Source organism: Sus scrofa, chromosome 7 (genome assembly GCF_000003025.6).
Source record: "Sus scrofa isolate TJ Tabasco breed Duroc chromosome 7, Sscrofa11.1, whole genome shotgun sequence".
In the NCBI taxonomy this organism is placed as follows: Eukaryota; Metazoa; Chordata; class Mammalia; order Artiodactyla; family Suidae; genus Sus; species Sus scrofa.
Window position 1 is genome coordinate 72863090 of NC_010449.5, and position 23217 is coordinate 72886306.

Sequence of the window (23217 nt, forward strand, 5' to 3'; positions counted from 1 at the left end):
TATGAAAGTGCATCCATTTCTGTATTTTCATGCCTTGTCTTAGACTATTCTGTGAGTTTGTAATGTCCTTTCTATTGTTTCCTCCTGGTGGACTCTCACCCAGTCCTCATGCTCAGTTTAGGTATAGTCTTTATGCATCTGGGCAGTTAGAATAAATGCTTTTCTCTGGTGCGTTCTGTGTTCTCACCAATACTTTGTTTAAAGTGTTATTATATTACATATAAATATGTCTTTCTTCCTGACTAGATTGTGAGCAGTTTGAGACAATCACTAATTTATTCGTTGGTGAGTTCCTTACTGTGCTTCTGTTATGTATTGAGTACATTACTTGTTGAATTAATGAATCTCTTCTGAACACTGAGATTGAAGTTTATAATATTATTGTTGAATAATTAATACTTCTATTTTTATTTATTTCTATTCTTAATCCAAAAATATTTGAGTGTGCAAGAATTATTTTTTATGCCTCTGATTTTCTTTAACTCACTGGTATTATCCTTCTTTCATTCTTAGACAAGTTCATTTTAGGTTTTAGTTCTGTTTTAGTTTAGTTGATCTTCCAATTCTCTTCCACTTGTTTATTTTTCACATTTGTTTTATTGTAGTTGATGGAATCAGGGATTATTAAATAAGGATAACCAGGTTCAAGTTGAAAGTTTTAAAAAAAATTACAATTTCTTTTCATCATAGGATTTTCTTTTCTTTTTTAAGTTCATCAAGTTTTCAGATTGTATAACCAGGTATGCTCAGAAATTGTGAAAAATCAAGCTATTGGTTACTAAGAACATTGGTTATGACAGAGAGTATTCCTATAATAGAAAAGTAATTTTAAGTCGTTTTTGTTGGAAATAAAGGGCTGTTTCAGTCAGATTTTATTCTGTTGTTGTTTTGAGTGATTGCTGTACAACAGTTGACTTAAACAATTTGGAATGGAGCAATGAATTTATCCATTCATCAACATAAAAATTTAACGCAATCTTTATTGTTGAAATTTAGCCAAAAATAAGATTCTTTAATATGTATAGTCAGGCATTAGATACATACAGTATCAAAATGACATTGTAAGTAAAGCTAAATGAAAAATTCCTTTTAAGATTTTTTTTCCTAAAAAGTTCCAAATGTGTATAGATAGTATACTATGAAGTAAAATACAAAAAAAAGTTTTCTCTTCAAATTGGATCATTAAAATTTGAGAGAAGACAAATCAATTTTCAGTAAAATATTCCACTAATTTTTTACTTGTTTCCACATAGTTATTTAAATATGAACTATCTCATATAAAATTTCAAGGAAAGATTTTTACTGTATTTACTAAGTTTCACTAACATAGCTGGTGATATTTTAATACTTAAGATTCTTATCAATTAATACTTACTAGCTTAGGAATCTCGGTGATTGGATGCCCTGACGGTTTATATTAGGTGAAATGGTAAATATGATAGATCTCAGGGTCAGTTGAATTTTGAACAGTATAGATGTGGGAAATTGTGATAAATATGATAACTTGTGTGATGTCTTATTTCTTACACCAATAGACTTTTGTATCTTTGTTTTCCTAAGAAGCAACAAATAAAATATGAACAGGTGAGTCTTATTTGTAGGTATTAAGAAACCATTTATTCCTGTTAGTTTATCCTTTTCCTGACCATTGCAGTAATTCAAACATTCTATTTACTTTGCAAAATTAGTAAAAGTAATTATTCTTGTATTTTTCACTTAAAGATGAATATATCCTATGTGATGGAAGTTTGATATTATAAAGAACAAAATTCTGTTTTCTAAGTTTTTATGAGCATACTTGTGAAAATTAAAATCCAGAGGAGTTTTTTAGGAAGCATCTGGTATGTATAGACACCACTTATCAAATAAGAAAATTCTTAAAATATAATTTTTCAAAACATATTACCTGAAATATATTTCTATTTTAACTGTTATTGTTTTTTTCCTTTTAAGTGGGTCTTCCTATTTTTAAATTGTGATATTGTCTAAGACTTTAATTTAGAAACCCTCTTTTAGTGGGTCAAGTAAAATGTTAAAAATTAAATAGTAGTGAACGCTAAAATTTATCAGAAACCTACTTCTTTATTTTGTACTTACTCTTAGTGCCCCAATGCAAAATACCTTACTCATGTTACAGAAATAAATGCAAGTAATAAGAAAATTGGCCATTAATTGATATTTATTTTTATGCTTCTCTTTGAAATTTTAACTCCACATTTTCCCACTCTGCTGCCAGCCATGACAGATTCAGCATGACTGAAATCAAACCAAATCTTTAGTTCTCCATTCTCATTCTGCCTTACAGCCTCAATCATTCTTGCTATGGCTTCACCATAAACTTGTAGGGTCAAAATATTATTGCTCTCTGCTCTCTTTTGATTTGAATATCATCCTGTTTATTTCCAGATTCTAATTGTTTTGCTTTTAAGATGTCTTGAATCAGTGTGCTTCTTTCTGTGTTTATTGATAAAACTTTAGTGCATTATTTATCACTTACCAAGGTTTGTGTACTAGTTTTGTCTTTCTGGTTATATTACATTTTCCTCACAGGTAGAAACTACATATTATTCACATTTGTGCTTGTCATGGAGAATATTCTCAAAGAGTCCTTTCCAATTTCACTCAATTTATTGTGAGGTAGTTGGGTAGTTGATTCTTGGTATTTAACTCTTAAAAACACTGAATGGAATGCTAAAACACAGACTAATGCCAATTTTAAAATCAGTCACACATTATCCCAACTAAGTGATATTCCTATTAAAGGTAATACTACTACAAAAGTGTAGTAAATGAATTCTGAAAAACAATCTATTAAGAACACTTGGCTTGATAATAATTATGGGAAAACAAATGTTCCTGGCCATTTGTTAGTATATATATGCTAGTTTGTAAGTTCCTATTATAACTTATACACCGTGTTGTTCAGTCTTTTTATCTTTGATCCCATTTTTTTCATGATTTTAATTTTTTCCATTATAGTTGGTTTATAGTGTTCTGTCACTGTACAGCAAAGTGCCCCGGTCACACATAGATATACATTCTTTTTCTCACATTATCCTCCATCTTGCTCCATCCTAAATGACTACATATAGTTCCCTATGCTATTCAGCGGGATCTCATTGCTTATCCATTCCAAATGAAATAGTTCACATCTATGAACCCCAGGCTTCCATTGTCTCACTCCCTCCCCCTCCCCCTAGGCAACCACAAGTCTGTTCTCCAAGTCCATGATTTTCTTTTCTGTGGAAAGGTTCATTTGTGCCATATATTAGATTCCAGATATAAGTGATATCATAAGGTATTTGTCTTTCTCTTTCTGACTTACTTCACTTAGTATGAGAGTTTCTAGTTCCATTTTTGTTGCTGGAAAAGGCATTATTTTGTTCTTTTATGGCTGAGTAGTATTCCATTGTGTATATATACCACATCTTCCTGATCCAATCATCTGTCGATGGACATTTGGGTTGATTCCATGTCTTGGCTATTGTGAATAGTGCTGCAATGAATATATGGATGCATGTATCATTTTCAAGAAAGTTTTGTCCGGATATATGCCCAAGAATGGGATTGCTGGATCATATAGTAGTTCTATATTTAGTTTTCTGAGGTACCTCCATATTTCCTGTAGTGGTTGTACCAATTTACGTTCCCACCAACAGTGCAGGAGGGTACCCTTTTCTCCACACCCATTCCAGCATTTGTTATTTGTGGGCTTGTTAATGATGGCCATTCTGACAGGTTTGAGGTGGTACCTCATAGTAGTTTTGATTTGCATTTCTCTAATAATTACCAATGTTGAACATCTTTTCATGTGCTTGTTTTGATCCCCTTTTAGAAATATGAGGTTATATGCCATTTTGAGAAAATAATTTTAGCAGAAGGCAACTAATGGGTTAGTTTTTTTTTTTTTTTTCATTAGTCCCTTCCTAGCTCTTTTAGAAATATGTAATACAAATGGGAAGCAAGCTTCTTTTGAAGTCTTGTAAAAGTCTTCAACCCAACCATCAGTCCCACTGTGGATCTGATTTTTCCTAATAAAATACAGTGGCCTCCTGAGAAAGTCATTCTACTGTAGATTATTTTAGTGCTTCCTATTGCTAAAACTTTATAGATAGCTTCATTTTCCCCATTGCCTTTTCTTCTTAGAGTCTTTGAAGATAATCACTGGTTTCTGAAATTTTTCATTTTGAAGGTACTGTCATTTCAGATCAGATTGAATTTGAATATGGGTTTATGCTGGTTTTTTAGTATTTCATAAAATTATTTGAGTGAATGTTTATTGGCGTTACATAGAAATAAAATGACCTTTTAAATGTGTCCTCTTAAACTACTGTTTTTAGTATGTACTTTTGAAGATTTTGATTGGTATAATCTTATTTTCTTTTCATTCCTCTCTTTATTTTAGTGTTATGTGTATGTCTTTGTCATTTATCTACAAACATATACATGTATATACATAAGAGCTTAATTTTATAAATTCCCTTTTTACTATTTTAGTGTCTTGATTATTTCTTTGAAAATGATAAATTATCAAGTCACTTTAATTTTCTTTTGGCTTATATAAAAATAAAATTTGAAGCCTATATGTGTTTGATAATTTATTTTCTAGATTTGCCCATATTTATATTAACATTGGCTTATGTTGCTTTTATATCCTACATATTTTATGATATCTGTTCATGATTTGTGTGTCACTTAGTAAATTTAATATAATTAACATTCTGTTATTTATATAATATTCTTTTCTCATCCTTCATTCATTCATTCATTGAAAAAGTGTTTATTTTGTAGTACTGTGCTCTAGACACTGGTATGCTGGGAACACAGAAGGTCTCTGCTGTCATGGAGCTTATATTCTTATTGAAAAGGAAGACATATAACACTAAATAAACACATACTTTTAGATAGGCAAAAATACTGTGAAGGAACTAAGTGCATGTTATAAAAAGTATTGAGGTTTTATCTAGGATAGCAAGAGGAAACCTCTTCAAAGAAGGGATATTTAAATTGAGCTCTAAATGATTAGGAGGAGGAAATATACATTCCTATCAAGAATAGCAAGGAAATTAGTCTTTGGATCTGAATGAAGTTGGCAGGTTCAGCGAACAGAGAGAAATGCTGTGTGTATTAAACATGTTAGGGGAAGAGAGTGTAGCAGAAGGTGAGATACTATGGGCCAGACAAAGCCAGCCACAGTAAGGGACATTTTATTCCAGTTAAAATGTGAAGATCCCAGGCACTTGAATGTTATGATTCTTAACATTGAGGTAATCACTCTTATTGCTGTATAGAAGATTAACAGGGGAAAGAGTGAGGGGCTAGAAAGAGGTAATTATTAAAAAATTTAGTCGTTTGAGAAATTATGGTAGCTTAGAGGTTTTTGCAGTAGAAATGAGAAGTGGGATGATTTGGAGGAGCAAATGGTTTAGAAATGGTGTAATCAACAATATCAGACATACATAATTATTAAACATTAGTCTTTGAAAATACAATTTAATGGGCATAAACTTTCTATGGCAAAAATGTATCATAATGCACTTAAATTACACCTCTATTTTTGATTATTTAGGTTTTTGCTCATTTTTACTAGCATAGGTAACAATCTTTTATCATTTTCTCACCTCACTGTCATTGTGTATAAATAATGACTTGCGATGGCTTGCCAATTTGAAAGGTAGAAAATTATATCTTGCTATTTTTATTTGCTTATCTTTGATTAATAGCTAGTTTGAAATTTTAATGTGTGTGTTGATCAGTCATATTTTTTCAGTTGTAAATAGTTTCTAGCCTTCTTTGGGTAGGAGATGTTGATATTTTCCTTATTGTTTTAAAAGACCGTGTTAATGCCCTATGATGATTTAAAAATCCTAACATGATTTATTTGACTTAGAAACTTCTTGATTACATCTTATTTCAGTCTCCCCACTGCCCTTTATGCACAAGGCATTTCAGCCACTTCTCAAACAGGCCAGCATTGGCCTGCCTCCTGGCCTTTGCATTTAGGATTATTCATTTTCTGGATCCCTCTTCCTCCAACCTTTTATATGGTTGTCTTATTATTCATGTTTCAGTTCAAATGTTTCCTCCTTAGAGGTGCTGTTCTCAACTTTCTAATGTAACATCCCACTTACCCTTTTCTATTTTTTGTCATGTTACTGCCTCTGGGTTTTTGGGGTTTTTTTGTTTGCTTGTTTTGTTTTTAGTTTTTTCTTTTTTGGCCATCTTGGGACATAGGGAGTTCCTTGGCCAGGAATCACATTGGAGTAGTAGTTGCAATCTACTCTGCAGGTGCAGCAGTGCTGGATCCTTTAACACACTGTGCCTGGTGGGGATGGAGCCTGAGTCCTGGTGCTGAAGGGACACAGAAGATCCCCTTGAGCCACAGTGGGAACTCCTTTTCTTTTCTTTTTTTTTTCCTTTTGGATTTTTCTGTTTGTTTCCCCAGCCTTTTATAGTCTTCTTAGCACTTAACAGTGTTTGCAGTTATTCATGACTTATTGCCTGTCCTTTCCAAGGAGAATGAAAGAACCATGGAGGCAAGTATCTGCTCTGATTTGTTTACTGTTATGCCCTCTGGGGATAGATATTGTTAAACAAAAGTAATAGATTTTGTCAAATGAATACATATTATAAATAAGGATATCAGCCATTTGTCCCATACACTTATGTCAGTTTTCTTTTTCCTTTTGTCAGTTGTCTTTTTTCGTTTATGGCATTTTTTATGTGAAGAAATTCATATTTTCATGGAGTCAAATACATTTTTCTTATATGACTTTTTCATTACTTTTAGAAGGAAAAGAAAAATTTCATCTTCCATTTTCCTATATTCTAATTAAAATGTTTTTGAATGTAAAATTATCATTTGTTTGTATGAGTTTGGGAAAGTTTTAAAAATAAAATAGTTCTTGTTAATGTATTTCTAGGCTTCTAGTCTTAATACGCATTTATTTATAAAATAGAGATCATACTGCATAGAGAGCTTTTTACCTTTTTTCAATAAATATTGCACCATGATGATACATATTCTTCACAAGCATGATGTTTTTAATGTCTACAAAATATCCCATCTTAGGCATTTGTTATGATATATTTAATCAATCCCTTACTGTAGACTTGTTTTAATTTTTTTAATATAAACATAATACAAATTACTGTTTAAGTTTCTGTGTTCACTTATGATTGTTCTAATGTGTTAAAATACTGAACATAGAATAATGGATTTATTGGGTCATAGAAGTATGTGCAGTATTTTTAAAAATTTGAATTTTCATTATTAAATTATACCTCAGAAAATTGAAATTCACTTACAGTCCTAGTAGTAATGTATGCATATGTCTGTTTCTAATCATATTTTCCAATTTCTGATAATTTTGTGCTTTTAAAGTTTTGGCCCATTTCCTCCTATCTGTTCCCACCCCATCCCCCCAAAAAACTATAAAACAATTATAATTATTTTCACGTATAAAATTTTTAAAGTGTTTTATGGTCATCTCTGTCAGTCTTTCTCTTTGCTCTTCATGTTTTTCTTAAAATAACTTTTTTTATTCAGTTTAGATTTACACTCACGGTGATTTCAATTTTGTGTTGCAACTCTCTCATTTATATAGAATTTATTTTAAGATATTTTGGAGGAAAAGTTCTCACTGTATGTTCTCAAGTTATGCCAGCCATGTCATTTTTGAGTAAAGATAAATTTGTATGTATTTGAGGGTTTGGGGAATAAGAGTTACTTATTCTGGTCCATTGTTCTGTTTTTGTTTTACTTATTGTTTTGTAGTATCTCTTTATTTTGAATTATCTACTAGGGTAGTAACTGTATGATTCTATTATGCCTTATTTTAAAAACTATCCTGGTATATTATTGTATTTCTTTTCCTTGTGAACCTAGAATCATTTTGCCCCAGTATCCTTCCCAAATAAGCCATCCTTGTTTTTTATTTTAGTGAAATTGAGTTAAAACTATTAAATTGTTTAGACAAGATATTCTTATATAGGATTTCATATAGGAACTGATACCATTTTTCTTTTCTCAGTAGTTTTTCTCTGTATAGATGTGCAGAGAGCTTTTATTTAAGATCATTCCTAGTTACTTTTTAAATCTTTTTTTCATTTATATATGTAACTGATTGCTGTAGTTCCATACAGTTGGTTTTCTGTGGTCGCTATAACAATTACCACAAATTTTGTGTCTTGGAACAACACAGATTTAGTCTCTTATAGTTTGGGAGACCAGAAGTCCAAAATCACTTTTACTGGACTAAAATCAAGGTGTTTGCAGGACTGGTTCCTTTGGAAACTGTAAAGGAGAATCCTTTTCCTTGCCCTTTCTAGTTTCTGGAGGCTGCCTGCTTTCCTTGCTTATGATTCCTTCCTTGAATCACATCTATATCCTCTTTCCTCTGCCATCACATCTACATCCCCCTTTGACATTGTCTACCTCTTAAAAGGACTCTTTTGATTATGATTAGGGCCCCTCTAAATAATCTAGGATAACCTCCCCATCTCTAGATCTTTAATTTAATCACATCTGCAAGTTTGCTTTGCCAAATGAGGGAAGCTTCATAATGCTAGGACTTAGGATGTGGGTACTGTTTAAGAGGCCATAATTCAACCTACCACATGTGGGAAAATTCTTAATTTTCTATACTCCTTTACTTTTGTCTATTTTATTGAACATTTATATTAAGTTTAATTGTTCTTAGTTTATTTCCTACACAGTCATAAAATCAATAAGTAATCATAATTGTTTCTCTATTTTACAGTAGTAACTTTATGCTTCTTGTTTCTACTTCTACCTTATTACTACTTTCAATTTTTAATGCAAATGCCCAAAATATTTTTGTTTTATTTATCATATTTGCCGTTGGTTTAGGATAGGCATTTTTTCCAGTCATGGTAAATTATTTGTTCATAATGTCTTCCCATCCCCCATTCCTTTGACATATTTGTTGTATGTATGCACAACCCAATGTTAACCTGAATTTGCATTTCTGAATTAGGTTGTACTTGACTATAGTGTATCTGTTTTTTAATACATTGCTAAACTTAAGTTATCAGTACTTTATGATTTTTTAAATATTCATGTCAGTAAATGTGGTTCATTTTTGTGTGATTAGTTTTGTGTATGACTTCCTTTTCCACTGGAATGTCACAGTTTGCTAGTTAATAAAATGAATTTAAAGGTATTGTATTTCTCTATAGACTAGAATAGTTTTTATAGCTTGATAATTAATTGTATACTCATTTAAAGTTTGAGAGACTATATAAAGCAATTCATGCTCAGAGCTTATTTCAGTACAATTTTTGGCAGACTTTTAAATTTCTTTGGTTATTTAATTTCTGAGTCAATTTTTAAAATTTACATTGTCACAGGCAAATTATCCATTCCATCAAGATTTTAAAGGAACATTTGTTGCATGTTTACTAAGTCGTAAGCATTGTGCTAGGTAGTATACATGTAAAAACAAAGAATATAGGATTCTTAATCTCAAAAAGCATATAGTAATAAAAAGAAAGTTAATTTTGCTCGGAGGAAAATAGAAGAAATAGAAAAGAAGAAATCAACATTTGAACAGAAATTCATATAAGGATTTCATCATAAATACAGGTAGCATGAACCAAGTCATGAAAAATGGTTGAATATGGGAAGATTTTGAGAGAATTGCATGTAGAAAATTACAGTGAGAATTTAGGTCTGGTCAGGAAGAAATAAGTAGAGATTAGAAGCTGTATTGTAGGTTGTTCTTGAATTTTTACTTCTTCCAATAGACATAGACAGACCGTTGGTGATATTAATTCTGGGTTTATCATCAAGAGATTCACATTTTTAAAAGATTAGTCCAGTGGTAGCATGGAGAACTTTACTGAAGGCAGTTGGATAGTTAGAAACAGGTTATCAGTGCATTAATATAAAAGTGCCTGTTAAACTAGAAATATAAGGAGAGATAGAAAGGAAGAAAGGAATATAGATAAAAAATGATAATGAAATAGAATCACCAAAGATTTTTTCACTGGTTGGATATACGAGATAAGAGAAAAGTTAAGACAGCTCCCAGATTTTGTCAGATGTATTTGGGGTTGAAGGAATTGTTTGCCTTATTTTTATTTTATAAGCTGTAGCTCTGATTTCATTTGAAAGGCTTTATTATAATGTAGATAGGCTGTCATTAATGTGAGAAGTTGAAATAGGTAAATCAATATCCAAATGATAAATAGTTTGTTAGAAACCAAAGTTATCTACTATAGTATATATCCACTACTTAGCCAGGAGAGAAGAAATAGACATTCTAAAAAGAATTCTGAATCATATAGCATGAAGGATGATCTAAAAATATCATATTATATAGTAATTTTTTTGGTAAATCTTTATCTGGAAAAAATGAAATAAAGAATTCTTTAGTGAGGAGTTTAAACATAATGATTGACATGTGCTTGAAGAAATTTCTCAGCAAATGTATACTAAGTACATGAGAGATGGATATCAAAATGAAATATTTTCTGCCCTCAGTATATCTGAAAGTCTTGTAAGACATGTTTTATAAGGGTGATTTAAAAATTTGTCCACCTGCCTTACATACATGAGTCTTGTAAGCCCATGTAATTATCATCATATGGGTCTCACTTGTCAAGATATGGTATATTTCCGTCATGCCAAAAATTCCATAGTGCTGCTAGCCAGACAACCCTCCTTTCCCCCCTCACCTCATAAATCCTTTCTTCTTCATCCTCTTTTGCCACTGACAGTTACTGGTCTGTTTTCTGTCACTATAAAATTAATTAGACTTTTCTAAGGCTTTATTTAAATGGAATCATAAAATAAATAGACTTGTGTCTGGCTTTTTTGCTCTGCATGATATTTTTGATATTCATCCTTGTTGTTGCATGTATAAGTAATTTATTCTTTTGTATTGTTGAGGACTGTTCATTGTCCGAATAGGTAGTTTTTTAAAATTCATTCCCCTGTTGATGGATGCTTAAATTGTTTTCATTTTTTGACACTTAAGAATAAAATTATTGTGAGCATTTGAGTTCAAGTCTATCTGTAGACATGTTTTCATTTCTCATGCCTAAATACTTAGGAATAGAATCTCTAGATCATATGGAATGTTAATTTTACAAGAACCTACCCTACTGTCTTCCAAAGGAGTTGTGCCATTTTACATTCCTGCCACCAGTGCATGAGCATTTTAGTTGGTTTATATCTTTACCAGTATTTGGAGGTGTCCGTCTTTTTACATTTTAGCTATTATAATTTGTGTGTAGTTTTTCTTATTGTGGTTTTAATTTGCATTTCCCTAATGAGTTTTCTTGTGCTTATTGACCATTGCTGTATATTTTCTTTTGTGAACGATCTTCAGATCTTTTGACCATTCATACTGGGTTGTTTGTTTCCGTCTTACTAAGTTACAAGAGTTCTTTACATATTCTAGATACAAGTCCTTTGTGAGATATATGTGGATATGTTTTTCTTTTTTTTTTATTTTTTTATTTTTTTTTAATTTTATTTTCCCACTGTACAGCAAGGGGGTCAGGTTATCCTTAGATGTATACATTGCAATTACAGTTTTTTTCCCCCACCCTTTCTTCTGTTGCAACATGAGTATCTAGACTGGATATGTTTTTCTATGTTATGGCTTGCCTTTTTATTTACTTGTGTCCAACAAGGAGCATAAAATTTTAATTTTTATAAAGTCCACTTTATGAATGTTTTATTTTTGTTTCATGCTTTTTGTGTCTTAAGTAACTTTTGCTAATGTCTAGTTGTCTTCTAGAAGTTAAGTTTATGTTACATCCTGAGTTAATTGTTGACTGTGGGGTGGAAACAAATTTTATCAATAAACATAATTAAAAGCAGTCTGAAAAAGAGATTTTCTTTGAAGTTAAAGATAGATTTGGTATTGATTTATGTAAGAAATACTATTTTAGCTTCTATACCCATGCAAAAAATGAAAAGATGCCTTGTAAAGTAATGTATTTCCTTTAGTGATGGTGTTTAATAAAAATTGTTAACATTCTTTCTCAGATGAATGTGTACATACAAATACCTTATCATGGTACTTGTCTGGCACAAAATATTCAGCAAATGTTGTTGGTTATTATGGTTATTGCTTATGTCATTATAGTCAGAATTCTTGCCTTGAGGAAGTTTAGAGAGGATGATGTTTAGAAGAAAAAGCTTTGCATGCTATTATTTATTACAGCTAATGGTCATAGTTTTATGTTTTTTTCTGCATCCCCTTCCTACCACCAATAGAGAGCTTAATTGTTAATGTGTACCAATTAGTAAGATCTAGGAAGCAGAATCTTTTAAAAATTACTTTAATGATCTCTTTTATATATGGGTAATTCATGAATACTTTTTTTGAAAAGATTTTTTTAAATGATGTATTTATTGCTTGCCTTAAAATCAATTTACTGGAAATGTTTTCCTAACATATGAAAGCTATAAAATAATTTTAGCAAAATTAGTATCAATGTAAAATTATATAAAAAAGTTAAAATGATATATAGTTCAAAGGATTTATGAGAAGGAAACAGAAACAAAAAGACTCACGAACCACATCTCAAAAAATGTGGGTTTTTTTTTTGTTTATTTTGTTTTTTTTGGCTTGGGCTGAGCATTTGGGTTTTTTTGTTTGCATTACATGATAATAGATTGGTGCTTTCCCCTGTATATCAGGTTTGTCTTTGTTTTGGTTTAGTTTTAAGTAGTCAGTGTTTGCATAATTTTATTCTTTTATAAATTATGCTTTCTTTTCAATTTAATCTTTGTCTTTTTTGTCTTAGATAATAGTTAATCAAAGATGTAGCATGGAAATATTTATTTAAAACCCTAGAAAATGAAAGAAGGCATGTTAGAACAGGGGTCGGCAAACTTTTTCTGTAATGAATTAGAAAGCAAATATTTTAGGCTTTGCAGACCAAGAAGTAAAATCAGTGATATGATGTAGGTACTATATAATAAGAGAGAAAAGATTTCTATAATTTTATTTGACAAAATTCAAACTGTAACAATACTGCTCTTAGTAACAACACCAGCATCAATGGAACATAGAGCTCAAGTGAAAAGAATGAAATTTGGGATGAGGAAGAAAATAACATTTTTCTTAATCAGGGCTCAAAGCCAGCATTCCTGTCACATCATTAAATTTCCATCTATTAATGTCAATCTTGAATGATATTTTATGTATTTTATTTTTGAAAACAAAATGTTTCCACATGATAGGTACTGCCAAATACTGCTATTAATGTAGGAGTGTGTGATAATTTGGGGGCATATCCATTACTTAAGAGGCATTTAATAGAATTCTAATAGATTGTTCCTTTAAAATTGCTTTTAGCGTGTCATTATATTACAGATTAATCATTGCTAATTAAAGATGAGGTGGAAATACCTCAAATGCATAGCTAAGTAGATTTTGAAATATGGAAATCTCTTTGCACTGGATTGAAAAAGGAAAAATGCTGTAGAAACTGTAGTTTGGACTCAGAAAATACGCCTGCTGCAAATGGGTATGGAATTGAGCTCTCACTTCTTATTTTAATTATTGGTAGCATGGAAGATAGATATTTGTGATTTAAAAACTTAGTTGTATAAATAACTTTATTGCAATTTAAGTCTTGCTCATAAATGTTGTTTTGTGTGGTATCTTGAGTTCAATTCATTATGAACATTATCGCATCCACAGCAAAAACTAATTTTCAGAGCTATTTAGTGTTGGTAATGGGTTGAGAGTCAGTCATTGTTCTCGTTCAAAAAAATTTCCAGCTTGGCCTGAGCTCAATACTCACAATAAACTTTATCGCTGCTGAATTATGGAACTGTTAGGTGGTAGGGAAAATCAGAATATTCATGTTTTATTTCTGACAAAAATTCATAGAATTGACTGATTAAGTCTATTAGAGTGACGTTTACCTTGGAAACTACTGGTTTGGTAACACATAATAGATTCAAATATATTTTACAAAGGTTTTTGCTGATTTAATAGTACAGTGAATAACCATAGGTTCTGAATGCCTTAACATCTTTGCAAGCTTTTAAATTTGTGCAACTAAGTCTCTTTCTGTCCCACACATAATTTTGCCACCATCAGTTGTAACTCATCCTAACAGATTCTGCAGCACTTAGGAATTCTTGTTTTCTCATTTTTTTGAAAATATTCCTGCTTGTAGTTTTCCACACAACTATTAATAGAAGATTATTCATAAGTCACATTCATTCCTTGAATAAACAACTGGCATTAACTCCTTGAATCAAAGTTTCTCTGGACAAGTCTTAATTTACTCATCATTGGGAAGTGCTTTCCTTGCTTGGCTATCAAATGAGCTACTCAGAAACTTACTTTGATTGGAGCTTCATTTTCTTCGTGGGTTTTTTTTTGAATAAGATACTTCATTTAAAGTTTTTCTGGCTGTTGCTTTCTTATGTGATGGGAATGTGATGTAATGAGTGTATTATCTTGCAATGTCAGATATTAAAATAATACATGTTTTAGATCTGTCAAAATCACAGGAAGATGTGATTTTTTTCCTTCCTTTTTTTTTTTGGCCTCGCCTGCAGCATGCAGAAGTTCTAGGCCAGGGATTGAGCCTGATGCACCGCAGTGACAGTGCCAAATCCTTTAACCACTAGGCCACCAGGGAACTCCATGGACCTTTTTCCATGGAGGACCTTTTTCAATCATTTACCAAAACAGTCAACATGACCTAGCAATCATAGGTCATCTTCTGGAATGGCAATAAAGAATGTTCTAGAATATGCAATAAGTTCTTCAAGGTGTGTTTGGAACACTTCTTCCCATGTAAAATTTGAAGGAATCAATCAAGTGAAAATGTTTTCTTTGGTTTTACATATATGATAGAGCCAAAAAGACATACAAGGACATACGTAACTCAGGCAGTCATTGCATAAAAGGTGAAAACTTGAATGTGGAGGAAGTATTTTTAAAAATCCATGAAATGAAAACATTGTCAATATTTTATAGTCTAAAAGGGATATTACAAACTGAGTAGTACATTAGTAATTATTTTGTTACCAGAAATATTATCTCAAATGTAATTAACTATAATTAGTCCCATGAGTACTTTAAGGTATAATCCAAAAAAATAACAAAAAGTCATATCACATTTACATTTTGGGAAAGATAAAATATTTACATGAGTTACCACATACTTGATTTCAAAGTAACACATTGAAATTCTAAGACCCAAGAGCAGCTTAATTTTGTTAAAAATTTCAAATCTTTTACCAAAATACATCTGTCCACTTACTGTGTAATAAGAAAAACATCTGTCTGTTTTACATTAACAATTATTGTACTTTTATTACCAGCCAACTTGTTTTGTGTTGGATATCTCAGCTGCAAACAATGAAACAGATGTGGCCAATTCCTGTAAGAGCTTTTTTCTAGAATCAACAAATAACTTTGCTAACTTTTCATCCATTTCCTATATAAAAAAGAAGTTTATTTGGGCATTTGGTGTCTTGTTTTAAGATTCGAATGACCCATTACTATATTGACAATGAAGAAAAAAACAAGATTCAGGAAAGGATATGTGACAATCTTTGTAAAAACGCTTCTGTCTTATCACACACTAAATGACTATGAGACACTTCATATTACAGTTACATATCTGAAAGTTATTTGTAAAGTTATTTGAAAGTAAAGGTACATTCTCCCACTATACTATCATTCCTGCTTATAATTAAATCCACATTCCCTCCTTCCTCCTTCTACTCACACTACCTTAATTATTTGCATCTCTCAGTAAATGTATAGCTGATTAACAATCACCTGGGATCAAAGTATGATGGTTAACTCACGACAGTTATATCTCATAGACACCAGCACAGATCAATAAATTTAAAACAACATTTTTTGTTAAAAAATAGTTCCATGGGCTTCCATTTTAGTAACTTCATATTTTTATTACTGGATTAACATGTACTTGGCAACCTCTGATATTCAAGTGGTCTAAAGCTCACTCTCTTGAGTTCATATCAGTATCTTAAAAAATCTCTTGACTATACTTAAACTATGCTTATAAGTCATCTCATATCTAAATCTGCCTCCCTCATTGTTTTTCCAACATTTTTGTCTCTACTCTTTTTCTGCTCTCAAGCCTATTAAAAAAATGTTTATATATTTGTTTCAAGAGCAGGGGACTGACTCAGGGTTAATTTGAATATGGTAGTTATTCACAATAATACACATTATTTAACTTGAAATTCTAAAATGCAAAGTGTTATCAAAAAATTTTAAATTATAAGACAGCATTTATCTGGAAATTTTAGTTTAATTATTTTACATATTGGCAATGTTAGACAGTTCTCTTTTTTTAAGTTAAATTTCAGTTTTAAAGAAATGCTGTTGGCTAATATATACTCAGTGGTTAGATTTCCTCATAATATGCTAACATATGAGAGATTAAACTTTTTTACAGTATTAATTGAGAAATCAACCCAAATATACTCAGTAGACAACTCAAATTTGAGAAATATTAAATATGAGAATGTATTTTTAACTCTGAAAATTGGGTGGAGTTATTGATGACTAACATGGTTCTGTTTTTCATCAATTACTAAATTCCAAAAGTATAACACATTTGGTTCAGTTGCTTTTGTATTCAAACATTCTTCTTACAGTTTCAAAGCTGATGTTGCTTAGAAACCAGAGTAAATACTTAATATCTTCTCGAAGGAGGAAATAAAAAAAATTCTTGGCATAATTTTTAAGTGAGATAACTGTAAAACTAGACCAAAAATACCTACATTTGTTCAAAAGCTCTAGAACTATTTATGAAATTCTTAAAGAAATGGAAAATCATTTAAATTTGTTAGCAAAAATATATATATCTTACTCTCTTTTTAAAAAATGAACCATAAAAGAAATTACTCTCATATTCCTTTATAATCAGCTACATTGTATCCAAAATTAGCACTGATATTGGGTGATGAAATTGTATGTTTAAAATTTACCCTGAATGTGGAATAAAAGGGAATGGAACCAAAAGCAACTTATCACTATTTTTCAGTAACACCTGTTGCCTTCAAGATATCAAAAATAACTTACAGGCAAATCTACTTTTAAGAAAATGTGCTCTTGCAAATGCATGATTAACCATAGATTTTATGTTATTTAAGAAAATCAGGAGTTCCCATCGTGGATCAGCAGTAACAGACACAACTAGTGTCCATGAGGATGCGGGTTCTATCCCTGGCCTTAGTCAGTGGGTTAAGGATCCGGTATTGCCATGTGTGAGCTGTGGTGTAAGTCACAGATGTGGCTCAGATCCCGCTTCGCTGTGGCTATAATGTAGGCTGGCAGCTACAGCTCTGATTTGACCCCTAGCCAGGGAACTTCTATATGCTGCAAGTGTGGCCCTAAAGAGACAAAAAGAAAAAGAAAAGAAAAAGAAAATCAGAGATATGTCAGCTGCATGGAAAAATTGCTGGTCACTTTCAGAATGTAGCTATCTGAGATACAGAGTTTGTACTGGAAGCTTGGACACCTTGAGGGGCTTTGGTCTTTTGTGGTTCCAGAGAATGCCTAGGGCTAGTTGACAGATTATGTTAAAATCCAGTAGGGTGTACTATGCCATGGCAGCTGTGTAGTCCTAAAGAAAATTACTTAAAACGTGTGAAAATGTGCCATCTGTTGGAGTTCTCTTCTGGTGCAGTGGGGTGAAGGATCCCACAATGTCACTGCAGTGGCTTGGGTCACTGCTCTGGCACAATTTTGATCCCTGATCCAGAATTTCCACATGCAGTGGTGTGGCCAAAAAAAAAAAAAAGGGACCTTTTGTTCATTGGGTAAAGTCATGATCTGTGGTACTCTGGAAAAACACACCCCAAAGTTTATTACATTTTCAATGGCTATGGGGTCTGGCAGTGTAACAATTAGATAAACATTTCCCAGTTTCTGTGGAAATTAACCCTATGGCCACCGATTTTTCAAGACCTATACTTGCTGTTCATGATATATGTGGGTGCCCATGAATAAGGACTCTCTGAAGATGAACGTCAGTAGAATCAACAAGCTGATGAGACCTGTGCTGCCCAGATAAGAACCACAGCCACCTAGATACCCCATTGACCAGGGCCTAGTATTCATCTATGGTTCAGAACAGGGCCAAAAGACAAGGCCAAGGAAGCCTGACAAATAATGGCCAGGCAAAAAAGGGACTCTGAGACACATAGATAGGGATACCAGACCTGTCTAGTCCTGCCAAATAGACTATATATATATATATATATACACACATACCTCCTTCCCTCCTTTTGAGGATACTGCTGAACATTGATGTTTTAGACACATTTCTGGTGAGCCATCTAGGGTTGAGTCTAGACCATGTGGTATGATAAAGATGTAGGGAGAATCAGGAAAATGGTGAAGTGATTTCTGTAAAGATTTATTATGCTGCAGAGAATTATGGGCTATGGAAGGAAAACAACTCTTGCTGTAGAAGAGAATGCCTTAGATACCAGCAGACCAGGAGTGGAGAGAGGAAATATTAATCTCTCTCAGCTCTTCTCCACAGAGTATCTGGCCGGTGTAACCCAGACTACAACCATCACTTTCAACTTGACTGTTAACCACTGAAAAATTTTAGTCTATGAATTCTCAGAAACTTTATAGAAGCTTCTGATTTTAGGAGTGAGCAGGCAGTAGAGTAAGAATTACTTTCTGGATACTACTATGATTCCATTTAGCCCAATCTTGTTATTGTTTGTACGCTATGGTCTCACTCTTCTACTTAGGGGAAGACAAACACTTTTGTGTATTTTTCAGATTATGACTGATTATTCTAAAGTCTCTAGACCAAGTGGCAATGAAAAATCACATTGTCCTAATCTCCCTGCTGGCCACAGTGGTGTATGTGTGATTGCCAACACCTCACTGCGCTTAGGTTAATAACATATTTAACTAGAATGGCTTGAATGAAGAGCTTGGCTGAGTTCTGTCTTCCAAGGGCTTCTGATCACCCTTCTGGGAGTCATATTTGATCTAAGCCCCTAGGAGGACAGTTAAGTAAAATATCTGCTGAGCAGTTATACTCTTGAGACTTGTTATCTGAATACATGAAAGAGGTTTAAGTTGTAGGGGAACAAGTTATAGGGAACAGCATAATGCCCTAGCAACTGTGAATGTACAAGTGTACCATGTTTTATTGTGCCTCGCAGGTACTGCATTTTTTCCTACAGCTTGTAGCAACCTGTATTGAAGAATGTTGGTGCTATTTTCCTAGCGCCAATTGCTCACTTTGAGTCTCTTTGTCACATTTTGGTAATTTTCACAGTATTTCAAGCTTATAGGTTAGGGCGATCTGTGATCTAATGGTCTTTGGTATTACTATTGCAAAAAGATTACAACAAGCTGAAGGCTTGGATGATGGTTAGCAATAAGGTATTTGCATAATGCTGTTGCACACTTAAGATATTGACTAAAGTGTAGTGTAACTTTTACATGCACTGGGAAACAAAAAAAATTGTGACCCACATTATTGAGATGGTCCAAACTTTCAGTATCTTCAAGGTAAGCTTGTTTACAAACTTGGCAGTTTGAACCTAATTCTACCACTAGGAAATTTAGAAGGCATATCACTTTTTTCTTTACACGTTTTTCAGCTAATGATCCAAAATTTTCATGCTGAACTATCTCAAATGGGCATTGATTTTCAGATCCTATTCTTGGAAGATTAGTATTTTTGACTACTTTCCTCAGAATTACTTTGAGACCAAACTTTGTTCAATTTATTTTTTAATATGCATAAAATTTACCAAATCTAAAGTTAGACTTTAAGGTTCTCTACCCTAAAGTCTAACATTAACTTGTCAGAGCACGTTTGAAAATCTCATTATAGGAAATTTTTTTTTTTTTGGTAAGATTTTTATTTTTTCTATTATATTTGATTTACAATGTATAGGAAACTGTAAACCATACATCATGCAGTTATACAGTGTTTGAGCTGAAAGAGTCAATAAACTTGGAGAGCCTTTCAGTTTTTCAGATAAGAAAGTTTGTGTCTTACTCTTGGTTATGTATCTAATTATTTAAAAAATAGCAATTAAATCAAGGTCTTACAAGTTTTCCATTAAACACAGTCAATCCTCATTATTCATGCGTTCCATATTTGCAAATTTGCTCATCCACTAAAATCTATTTGTAAAATATCAGGGTCTTGATATTGTTCAAAGACTTGGGTGGGGTGATGAAAAACTGGGATCACCTGGCGCTTATCTACAGCTTAAGTCAAATGAGGCTGTGGTTTGCCTTCTTGTTTTGCCTCTCATACTCTAACCAAGTGTACTTTTCAGTTTAGGGAGACATTTTTCATATTTTCTTGCATTTTGTTCATGATTTTGTTGTTTGAAATGGCCCCTAAGCATAATGTTGAACTGCTTGCTGTCTAAGCTCTCTAACGTACCTAATTGTGGGAAGGTTGTGATGTGCTTTATTTAAAAAATATATGTGATAGGTAATTTTTATTCAGGAATGACTCATAGGGCCATTGGCCATGATTTGAATGTTAATGAGTCAGCAAAATGTACTAAATGAGGTGTCACTAAATAGTAACACAGATGAAACAAAGTTATACATTGGAGACTGATGAAAATGTGACCAGAGGCTCAGAGGAACCTAAACCTGTATTTGCTCTAGGAGTTATATTTCAGTGTTCACCAAGTTAGTGTGTAGACTGCTGTGTCGATCATAACTGCAGCAAATGGCAAATGATGTGAACTGACTATATATATATATAAAGAGAAATTTTACCCATTCTTCCTGAATTTATGGATTATTTACTATGATTTTCTTCAAGATTATTCTGCTAGGACATAAATTAAGAAAAAACATTTTCCTATTTGTCATATGTTTTAGAAAATATGTTTTCCTAAGTTATTTTCCTGCTGATTTTCTGGTCCTCCTCTTAAGGTCACAAAGCTTTTGTTTTCCTAGTCATAGGTTGATTTTGTGGCTCTGAATTTTACCAATACCTCTCATTATTCACAAGGAACCCAGGAGGAGAGAAATTGAGTTTTGCATATCCATTAGCGTTACTAAGAAAACATATCAGAGTACATATCAATAAGACACATTAGTTCAATCATTGCAGGAGTTACTTATGATTCCTCTTTCTCCTTCAATTATTTGAACTTGTTTTTCCTAATCCTTCTGCATATGTGTTAACAGTCTGATTTTTTTAAAAAACAAACTTGAATGATGTCATGCATCTAAGAACTTATATATCAGATTTAGTGTTCTTTATCTTATTTTCAAAGCCCTTTATAAACTGGTCCTCTTCTATCTTTTCTTAATCTGTCCTCTTTATTCTCTAATGCACATTATTTTTTACTACTGTGATGATTTTCTCACTGTTTATCCTCACTTGCTCTGAACATACTCAATCTGCTTTTGCTCATGGTGTCTCCTGCTATCCTCCAGAATCTAACTTAGAGTTTAGTTCACAAATTGTAATATGATTGTTGCATTTGTAAACATAACTGAAAATTCTTATCCGGTTGCTTGGGAATGACAGTGTCTTTTGCTTTCTAAATTTTTCCATTATATAGTCATGTTGGGTTAAATATAACATGTTCTAAGAAATTATGTAACTATTAATTTTATATGGAAAGACATGAATAAAGCATATAGCATTAAAATAAAGTAATATCCTACAGGAGAAAATGTTTTTTGTATGTTAGTTTCCCATTACAAAATTTCAATAAAAATTATTTCACTATTGAATGTACATATTTATTTTCATAGATACCCCATAGAACTATAGAATGTTAGATTTCAAACTTGAAAAAGAATGTAACTTACTTACAGATGAGAAATCTTAGCAATAGTTCCTCATTTCCAAATGAAAAGATGAAATTTAATCTTTTTGTGCCAATTTTTATTCTAAAGCAAGAAATACAGTGAAATTTCAAATTGTTACATCATAAAAGTGGTAAAAGAGGTGGTTATTAGTAAACAAGAGCTGTGTAAAATAAACTGACATTTGTGATCTAATTTATAAAAACAATGGCAGTTCTTTTAAAAGGCTTTTATTATGATTATTATGGTTATTTAATAGTGTACTTATGTATAGAAAATTTAGACAGCATTGAAATCTGTAAATGAAAATTAGCGTTTCTTATAATCCCAACACAAATACTGGTGAAGTTTTGGCTGTCTTCTTAATAAGAAACATCAGCTTCTTATCCCTTTCTCTATAAACATTTGTGATTCTCACAGGAAATTACCATTTGATTCATTCACATATCATAAGATGCATAGTATTTTATCGAACATAATTTTTAACTATTTATCTCTTGTTGAAAGTTAAAGTTGTTCAGAATATTTTTGTTATAATATTTATGAACTCCTTCACATATACATGTTTGTATTTCTGACTGTTTTTTTGTATGGATTCCTAAAAGGAGGATTAGTTTGCCAAATAATAAGAAAACTTAAAGCTCCTAACTTGTTTTGCCAGATTATTTTCTCAAAAGATAAACCTTTAACTCTTTAATATAGGTAGAATATAGTGTGTGTCCCTTTGGTATTGTAGAATTCCCAGAAATCACCTCAGAGGACGCTCAAGGAAGATGGAGAACAGCTTACGCAGCCGGGTCCACAGGGAATCACTTCCCAGTCATGCACCCCGAACAGAAAGGGGGAGATACGTTTATAGTGCTTGCTTACGTGTCTAACATGCTACGTTAATCTTTAGTTACATACAGGCTATAGAAAGATGTATAGCTGTACAGAATGCCTTATATTGTTACTTTAATGATTAACCTCAAGTACAACCTAGATATTTAGAATATTTTTAGAGCAATCGAGGCCGGAGTTTCTCAAGTCCTAATGACTTTGGTTTTCTTAGAGCCCTTGTATGAGTCCTCTTAAGTTCACCAAGGTGGAAGGTGGCAACAAAATGGCTTCGCTCTTGTCAAGCTCCCTATTCCCTTTTCCACACCCCTACAGTGTGAGTAGCAAATTCACTTTTTTTTCTTTTGAAAATTGCTTTCCCAGTTTCATTTTTATAGGAATAATTTGAGATCCCAGTTGTTTACAATACCTTATTATATACGTATAATTCTTTTATTTCCAGAATACATGTCAAGCCTTGTTTCTTCTGGAGATCCAGTTTTGTTGTTGTTGATGGGGGTGGATAAATACAAAAATATTCTAATTATTACCTATTTAGATTTGATAGCATAACATTCTT

The 23217-nt window shown here is 32.1% G+C and overlaps 1 protein-coding gene across 3 annotated transcripts in view; it reads left to right on the plus strand.

Moving 5' to 3' along the window:
• The window catches only part of NOVA1 (NOVA alternative splicing regulator 1), a 156120-nt gene that overhangs the window by 57952 nt on the left and 74951 nt on the right, over positions 1-23217 (plus strand). The gene's annotated exons all lie outside the window — the stretch shown is intronic.